Genomic DNA, 9,563 nt, shown 5'->3' on the forward strand with positions numbered 1-9,563 from the left:
TGTATTATGTACAGTACAAAATGTACAAAAAGTTGAAAGAATGGGAAAAATGAAACATTTTAATTTGATTTCACATTATTTATTAATTTATTAATGATACAAACTCTTTTTCTTTTTACTAGTAATAATATTTTAATGAGAGCCATGAGTTTGAAGCTACTTCATTATTTAATACTGGGATAAAAATATTCAGAAGTCTGATTCTTAGTTCAGTTAATTATACTACTTGGTTTTAATAGCTGCTTTGGCTGAAAAAAGATACTTCATATGAATACATAGAACCATATAGAAGAAGTACATCATTGACTGTCTTCCTCAATCATTATACTCTCGTGTCAACCTCCTCCACAAAGTTTGCAAAGATTTGTATTAAAATTCGGCTGTTCTCCATCTTCCTTGATGCCTTTCAGTTGTTTTTTCAAACTAATCAGGTAGGTTGCATGTTTTTATTTCTAAAAAATTGTTTGAAAACCCATAGAGACTCTCCGTAAAATTTCTTAATCAGATTTTAAAATTAAAAATTTTCTGTACATACAGTAGACCTGTTTTTATATTTGTTACATATTATTTTCAGTAAGAAAATCACACACATGTCCAAACATCTTTTTTCAAAATGACTTCTCCATTGCACTCATTTCCTTCAAAAAGAAATTGCTTTCTCATGAATTGTATAAGATCATAGATTAACAATGTCTATTTTGTTTTAAATCCTTGTCAGATAGCAAACTTTTGTACTTTTTAGCTTCACTGTTTTTGCTGCAAAGGCTGTTTTATGGTTTCTTGGCAGGAGTCTTTTTAGATGACTAGCTCTTTTTGTGAGGTTAGTTTGGTAAAAACAGATAATGCAATCTATAAATCCACTTAAATAGGTATTTGTATGATACAAACTATAATAACTTGAATGAAATAGTAAGGCTGGTGCTGTCTACCCTCCCTCTTTTTTTTTTTTTTGCTGTACGCGGGCCTCTCACTGCTGTGGCCTCTCCTGTTGCGGAGCACAGGCTCCGGACGCGCAGGCTCAGCGGCCATGGCTCACGGGCCCAGCCGCTCCGCGGCATGTGGGATCTTCCCGGACTGGGGCACGAACCCGTGTCCGCTGCATCGGCAGGCGGACTCTCAACCACTGCGCCACCGGGGAAGCCCTACCCTCCCTCACTAAAGAGTGTCCTCTGGCCTCAGGAGCTCTTGAAGACCCAGATGATCATTAGACCCTCAGAGGAATGGTCTGATGAATATGTGGCTCAATAGATCCATAATAAACTCCATAATACAATACAATACAATACAAATCAAATTATGCATTGTACTTAACACTGAAAATATTATTATAACAATGTTAATATATTTTAATGAACATATTATATTAATACTTTAATATATACTATAATCAATACATTATACTATATATTAATATTATATAATATACTGAATATAAGGCTTAACTTTGTTCTTAATTTTTAGACTAAAAATATTTTAGAAAAATAGTTCTAATATTTTTTTTTTGTATTTTTTGGAGGCTTCTGATCTATAGCAGGAGAGAGACATATAAACAAATAACTGTATTCAACACGTAAATGAAATAATAAAAATGCTATGGGATCATGTGGTCGGGGCGGAGAGGGTAGGGCAGAGGTTAAATTCCAGAAACTCAGAGAGGAGATACATTTGAGAGGAACTTGAAGGATGAATGGGAGATTGCTGAGTGGACAAGGGGGTAAAGGACATTCAAGAAGATACACGAAGACAGGAGAGTGTGCCCAGGAAACCCCGAGGAGTCTGCTGTGGTCTGAAAATCGGACGTGGGGGAGAGTTAGACATGCGACTGGAGAGATGGACGGGGCTCAGGCAGCGAAGGGTTTCGTTCTGTTGGCGAGTGGGAGCCACTGGAGATTTGAAGTAGAGGAATGACCTCAGTGAAGGATGTGTTTCATTTATAAATCATGAACAATATGCACATTTTGAAAATAATTACACTTTTGGCAGATGTGGGTGAAATTCTGTTCAATCTAATTTAACAAATACTTATTGACCATATTCTGTGTGACAGGCAGTATCCCCAAGGCAACACAAAGGTATAATGGTGCATAGTTTACTTGGTAGAAGGATTAAACTGAATATTTACAACTAAATACACACGTATCTGCATTTATCCTTTAGCATGGTGATGTCTCTTTGATACCCTTGACCTTTGGAACCAAATAACACTGGTATTTAAAACTTAACAATGCATATGTGAGCCAAGTATCCAAGCTTATGAGCTCCACTTGAGTATGGATTCCTTCTGCTGAAGAAATGTAAGCATCCTACATTTACACGTGCCAATATAGAGAGAGAAATCTGTCTACGGTATGGCTTTGAGATTCTATTTTTTGTGTCGTTGGTTGGGAAGACATGCCAAGGTGCCTTGTTGGTTTGCCATTTAGGATGTGGAAAATATTTGACAAGGCCCTTATGTCATAAGGAATAAACATTAATTACATTGTATCTTTGAAAATAAAAGTAAATATATTTTGAAGAACATTTGCAAAAAACAGAAAATCATAAAGAAGAATATGCAAAGCCACCCCAAGTCAGACTTCTCAGAGGTAACAATGGTTAATACTTTATATAATCTCCTAAATATTTTTTCTATGCATATATAAAATATATACATTCTCAAAACGAAAGACATTGTATGTAATCTTTGCATCTTACTTTAAAAATTTAATGTAATTAGTGAATATTTTCATGGCATGAAACATTCTTTGAAGACATTTTTATATGACTGCGCAGTACTGAGTTCTAAAGTTACACTATAATTTATTTAAACAACTTGCCGTTTGAGACATGAGGTTGATTCCAATTTTTTGTTATTTTTTCTTGTAATTACAGAGGTATTCTTTGGCATAGATCTTTGACCGTATCTCTGATTATTTATTTTTGTGGGCTCAATTTCTGAAAAGATCTGAAATCTGTCAGAGAAGTGAACTGTCGAATATTTAAACAGGGTGATTGAAATTGTTTTCTACTTTGGCAAAATCATAGGGAGGGCCTCTGAATGATGAGAGAATACTTCTATTCATCCATTCCTTCAACAAGTATTCATTGAATGCCTCCTAATCCCAGGCTCTGCACTAGGTGCCAAGGTGCAGCAGGAAGCAAGAAAGATGTGTTCACTGCGCTCATGGCAGCGATCTGGAAAGTTAGAAATCGCGGGTCAACTTCTTGTTTTACGGATGAGGAAACAGGGGAAGCAGCTTGCCCAGTTTTACCTAGCCGGCTGTGGAGAGCCAGGATTGGAATATAGGTTTCTCTCTTGAAGTTCAAGCCTCTTTGCCCCACACCAGCCATCTCTCCCCTCAGTGTGATCTTGAGGGCATCAGATCAGGGCTGGTTTATGGTATCTTCTGTATTTAGATCTAACTCTTGGCAAGGTTGTCAAGTGAATGGGGCCATGTGTGTCTTTGGGGCCCTGGCCTCCCCCTTCTGTGCCATTTCCCTTCCCTGCCCTTTCTCAGGCATCCAGAGACCTCATAATCTTTTCTTATGACTTGTGAAAACCTGCTTTCTGGGAAGGAACGGATATCAGTCACTCATATGTCAATGTGGATGAATTAAGACACTGTGTTTTTTCTTGCAAGGGGCGTTAACTCTGAAGGCATCTGAAGATCTCTTTCTTCTTGAGGAATGCCAGACTTGGTTTCCAGTGGAGCATTTTGGGCAATCAGGGAGCACACAGGGTCCTCCGCTGGTCCTCAAAGCTCACAGCGCACCTTCCTGCACACCATTTCCTCCATAGCTGCTTAGCCCAATCTCCTCCTCCTTAAGTACAAGGTCAACGGGGCTGGGCAAGAAAGCTGAGGACATTGTATCCACACCTTGAATTTATTTCCAGCATATTAGAGGGGCTGCTTCGAACACAGAGCTTCAGAGAACAGGGAAACTCATTGCTAGGAAACCCCCTTCCCCCTCCCCACCTGCCCTGTGAGGAGTGTCTCCTCTAGGAAGGAAATTCAATTACAGTCTTCCAGTCACCAGAATTGAATTTGGATGGACTATTTCCTCTTTGGATTCTGTTCCAAATTGTATTCCTGTTGCTGGGTTTGAAGTTAATTAGTGGCACAAATCATCTGTATTTCCCTTCTCTGGAGGAAAGCCTGCCACAGTGCTTATCCTGTCCAGTTAATTGACTTCCAGAGGGCTCATCCCTTCCTGAAAGCACCCTAAATGGCTCTGATGGGTAAGCATCAGGCTTACACATATATGAAATAAAAGCTTGGAGAATTCAAATTTCTAGGTCATAGAAATGTGGATGTGCGTTTTTTTTTTCTCTCTGAGCATCATAGCTTAGAGTTTTTCTCAATTTGATTGAGGTCAATATGAGAATGCAAGGAACTTATCCTCAGGTAGATGCATGTGGGCTAAGGGGAGGAAGATACTCTCATTGCCAGTCAGTGAACTGCTAATAGTTGGAAATAACATGTGGAAAATCTGTCAATTTAATGTTTGTCAACTTAATGTTTGGGATATAGGGATTTCTTAAATTTCTAATGGGGTATTTAATTTTTAAAATGGTTTTGAGTTACAGACTAAGGAGAAGATGCCTCTAGAATAACCTTTTAATTTTTTTTTCAATTTTTAGAATTATGGTAAAATATACATAACATAAAATTTACTGTATTAGCCATTTTTAGGAGTACAGTTCAGTGGTATTAAGTACGTTCATATTGTTGTGCAAATATCAACCCCCTCCTCTCCCAAACTCAAACAGAAACTCTATATCCATTAAACAATAACTTTGCACTCTCCCCTCCCCCAGCCCCTGGCAACCTCCATTCTTCTTACTGTCTCTATGATTTTGGCTACTCTAGGTACCTCATATAAGTGGAGTCATATAGTATCTGTCTCTTTGTGACCGGTTCACTTCACTTAGCATAATGTCCTCCATGTTGCAGCATGTGTCAGAACTGTATTCCTTTTTAAGGCTGAATAATATTCTATAGTATGTAGAGACCACATTTTCTTTATTCATTCATTCATTGATGGACATTTGGGTTCCCTTCATGTTTTAGCCATGGTGAGTAATGCTGCTATGAACAAATACCTTCGAGAATCTACTTTCATTATTTTTGGATATATGCCTAGAAGTGGAATTGTTGGATCATATGGTAGTTCTATCTTTAATACTTTGGGGAATTGCCAAGCTGTTTTCCACAGCAGCTGCATCATTTTACTTTCTCACTAACAGTACACAAGTGTTCCGTTTTCCCCACATAGTCGCCAGTAGTTGTTATTAAATAACATTTCAACTTTAAGACCCATGTAATGAGGTTGTATTTTGGTATATCAACTCAATTATTTTTTTTTTTTGCGGTACGCGGGCCTCTCGCTGTCGTGGCCTCTCCCGTTGCGGAGCACAGGTTCCGGACGCGTAGGCTCAGCGGCCATGGCTCACGGGCCCAGCCGCTCCGCAGCATGTGGGATCTTCCCGGACTGGGACACGAACCCGCGTCCCCTGCATCGGCAGGCGGACTCTCAACCACTGCGCCACCAGGGAAGCCCAACTCAATTATTTTTGATCCTGATAATCCCTAGTTCCGGGTTGCCCTGTGGCTCTTCTTGGATACTATTTGTAAACAGGCAAATGAACAACCCTCCCACGGGTAAGAGTAAATTACAAGGCTTATTCCCCCCAGGAAGGAGGATAATATGTAGGGGAATCCTTGTCAGATGGAAAAAAGAGTGGAAAGCCAGCCCCTGAGGGTCTTGCTGGATGGTGGAGAGAGGAGGAGAAATAGAGATAAGACAGAGAGGGAAAAATACCTGTGCAGGCTTTCCCCGCTCTGTGTGCAGGGGTGTGATAGGAGTGAGAACACCTGAAAACATCAGAAGGGTTATGGTATACTTAGCTGGAAAGGATATAAGCCATGGTGTGCTTATAAATGTTTAACAGCTCTCTGGAAAAACAAAAACAAAAACAAAACCAACCCTGATTTTGCAGCATGTGCCAATTTGCACAGTGTAAGTACTTCCACCGTGGCTGATTTCAATCTATCAATGTGAACTCATTGAACATGGAGCTGGGAAGAAATGTGTAATAGCATATCATTATATAGTCTTTCCCCCATACACATGTAACAGTTGTAAATAACCTCAAGAGCATAGATAATGGTTACATGTAATAAAATAATTAGTTTTGAGTATTTATCACATTTATTTTTAATATAACTAATTGTAAGTTTGTAGAAGTTAAGTGTTAATAATGGTTGTTTCAGAGAGGAAAACATAGGAAGAACACTTTTTGACATAAATCACAGCAAGATCTTTTTTGACCCACTTCCTAGAGTAATGGAAATAAAAACAAAAATAAACAAATGGGACATAATGAAACTTAAAAGCTTTTGCACAGCAAAGGAAACTACAAACAAGATGAAAAGACAACCCACAGAATGGGAGAAAATATTTGTAAACGAATCAACAAAGGATTAATCTCCAAAATATATAAACAGCTCATGCAGCTCAATATTAAAAAAGCAAACAACCCAATCCAAAAATGGGCAGAAGACCTAAATAGACATTTCTCCAAAGAACACATACAGATGGCCAAGAGGCACATGAAAAGCTGCTCAGCATCACTAATTATTAGAGAAATGCAAATCAAAACTACAGTGAGGTATCACCTCACACCGGTTAGAATGGGCATCATCAAAAAATCTGCAAACAATAAATGCTGGAGAGGGTGTGGAGAAAAGGGAACACTCTTGCACTGCTGGTGGGAATGTAAATTGATACAGCCACTATGGAGAACAGTATGGAGGTTTCTTAAAAAACTAAAAATAGAATTACCATACGACCCAGCAATCCCACTACTGGGCATATACCCAGAGAAACCCATAATTCAAGAAGACACATGCACCCCAATGTTCATTGCAGCACTATTTACAATAGCCAGGACATGGAAGCAACCTAAATGCCCATCAACAGGTGAATGGATAAAGAAGATGTGGCACATATATATACAATGAAATATTACATATATATACAATGGAATATTACTCAGCCATATAAAGGAATGAAATTGAGACATTTGTAGAGACGTGGATGGATCTAGAGACCGTCATACAGAGTGAAGTAAGTCAGAAAGAGAAAAACAAATATCGTATATTAATGCATATACGTGGAACCTAGAAAAATGGTACAGATGAACCGGTTTTCAGGGCAGCAATAGAGACACAGATGTAGAGAACAAACGTATGGACACCAAGGGGGAAAGCGCAGGCGGGGCTGGGGTGGTGGTGGTGGGATGAATTGGGAGATTGGGATTGACATATATACACTAATATGTATAAAATGGATAACTAATAAGAACCTGCTGTATAAAAAAATAAATAAAATAAAATTCAAAATAAAAAAATAATGGTTGTTTCAGGAACTGACTCACAAAAGTCATGGAAAGTTAATCATTCGTATGTGCAGGCTGCTGCTGTAAGCCTCCGTGAACACAGCCCAGAAATGATAGTGCGTCATTAGTGAAGGGAGTGGCTGCTACTTGAGCCCCAGGTCGTGCTCCTGGTTCCCCAGGCCCAGAGGGTATGTGGAGTGCGATGCAGCGGGTTCTAATGTGGAAATGCTGAGGCTTCAGTGGACCAGCAAAGGCCTGGAGTCCGTATGAAGAGGCATCAATGTGCAGGAACTTTTCTGGAGTTAAACGCCAGGCCTATGGACTTTGGAAATGAATGCCATCATGAACCCCCCCTGGCCAGTCGTTCTTCAGTGGTCATCTGTCCAGGGAGCCATCCTGGTAACCATTCTTCAGCAGCGTCCATTAAGGGTCCAGAACACCCTAGTTCTCATCTGTACCCCAACTCCCCCCCTCTTAGGAGATCTCATAAGCTCTGTTCCCAGATGCCATTTTGGAGAGAAGCAAGGGGGAGGAAGGGAGGGAATCCAGAAGATGGAGAATTTATCCCAAAGAGACTAGGTCATCTAAAAAGAGGCCAAACTGGAAGGCAACTGTGATTCCATAAATTAATATATTTAAAGTTTGTTTTTCTCTCCCTTGCCACCCAGGGGGGTGAACCTTTGCAAGGGAGATTAAGGAGTTGTAGGATAAAGACATGGCAGGTTCTTCGCATCTCATGTGGTGTGGGCAATATGTGACCCTGATACGCCCCTCTACCTTTTCTCCAGGTGTCACTACCTGTACCAGCAAAAAGTAAAATAAATGAATGCTACTGTCATGAATTGGGTTTGAGACTATAGGCAGGTAATGTTCCTGCAATTTGTCCAAAAAATGAAGGAGGGCAATGACTCGAATGTTCCATGGTGCTGAGGGTGGAGTGGTGTGCGGCTGTGACTGGGAGTTGGAACTGGGAATGGGGTAACTCATGAGGCAGCGTAGTGAGCAGGGTCCCAGGGAGAGAGCCCTGTACCTTGTTGGAGGAAAACGGTGAGAGGGAGATGGAATCACGTCACGTTCTCCCAAGAGTCTGCTAAAGCGGAATTTTAGTTTCTTCACAGAAGTAAAGTGAACTTTATAAGGTAGGATGGCATTTTCTTCTAATTTAAGTTTTAATAGTCGATTAGCTGTAATTTTTAAAATATTTTTATTCTGAAAACGAATTTTCCACAATAATGCAATTAGTTCCAAAAAATGAGCTCATTTATCTGGCTTTTCTACAAAGGACAATTGAAACATTTAAGGCAAGATTCACTTATTCATCTCCATTTTAGGATGGAAAGAAAGTAGCAGACTTCAGATACTGGTCAAGGTAACAAACTATGGGAAAGCTCCTTTTTCTTTTCTTTTTTCTATTGGTCATCTCCTGTGTAAGAGCTTTACATTATTATGAATATTTTATAGTAAGACACTTGTTTCTGACTTTCTTTATAAATGCATTTTTAAATTTAAAGGCACACAATAAAGCTTTATGCATTTATTAAAATATACACATTTTGGTAAATTTAGAATTTTCCCTTAGTGTCTTGATAAATCAATATATTGTCAACATCACAGTCATTTAAAAATAAAACACACTTCATAACATAGCTGCATATTATTTCTTTCTTCATGACACTACACACCCCATTGTACAGTGCACCAATGGGAATTAGAAACCACAAGACAAACTTTAACAAATACAGCAAGTTCATACCAGAAAAAAAAAAAAAAAAAAAAGCAGAGAACAACACCAGAAGTTACCATCTGCAAAAAAGCAAGTTGTAGCTCTCAAGGACCAAACAAAAATGAAACACGTTAGTAAAATTTACAAGCTGTATGTATAACTTTGGATATGAATTAAACAGTAACGTTTCTTTTCCACAGTGAGAAAAGCTAGAATGGGAGTCCTGGTTAGATGGTGTGCCTATATGGGATGAGGACTATAGCTGCTCTTTAAAAGACCTGCAGCCCCTTCTATCAGCCCAGATGGTTGAGGTATTTATGCGCCATCATAGCATTAACTGTGTTTTTGCTTTGGAAGGTGGGTGTTTGATTTCCAGGGTAGAGTCTAGCCTCTGGAAGCGTGAGTGAGTGAGACAAAGTAACTGCAACTGCCACGACCAATTAGTAGGAGATGTACAAG

This window comes from Orcinus orca, chromosome 5, assembly GCF_937001465.1.
Source record: "Orcinus orca chromosome 5, mOrcOrc1.1, whole genome shotgun sequence".
Classification (NCBI taxonomy): Eukaryota; Metazoa; Chordata; class Mammalia; order Artiodactyla; family Delphinidae; genus Orcinus; species Orcinus orca.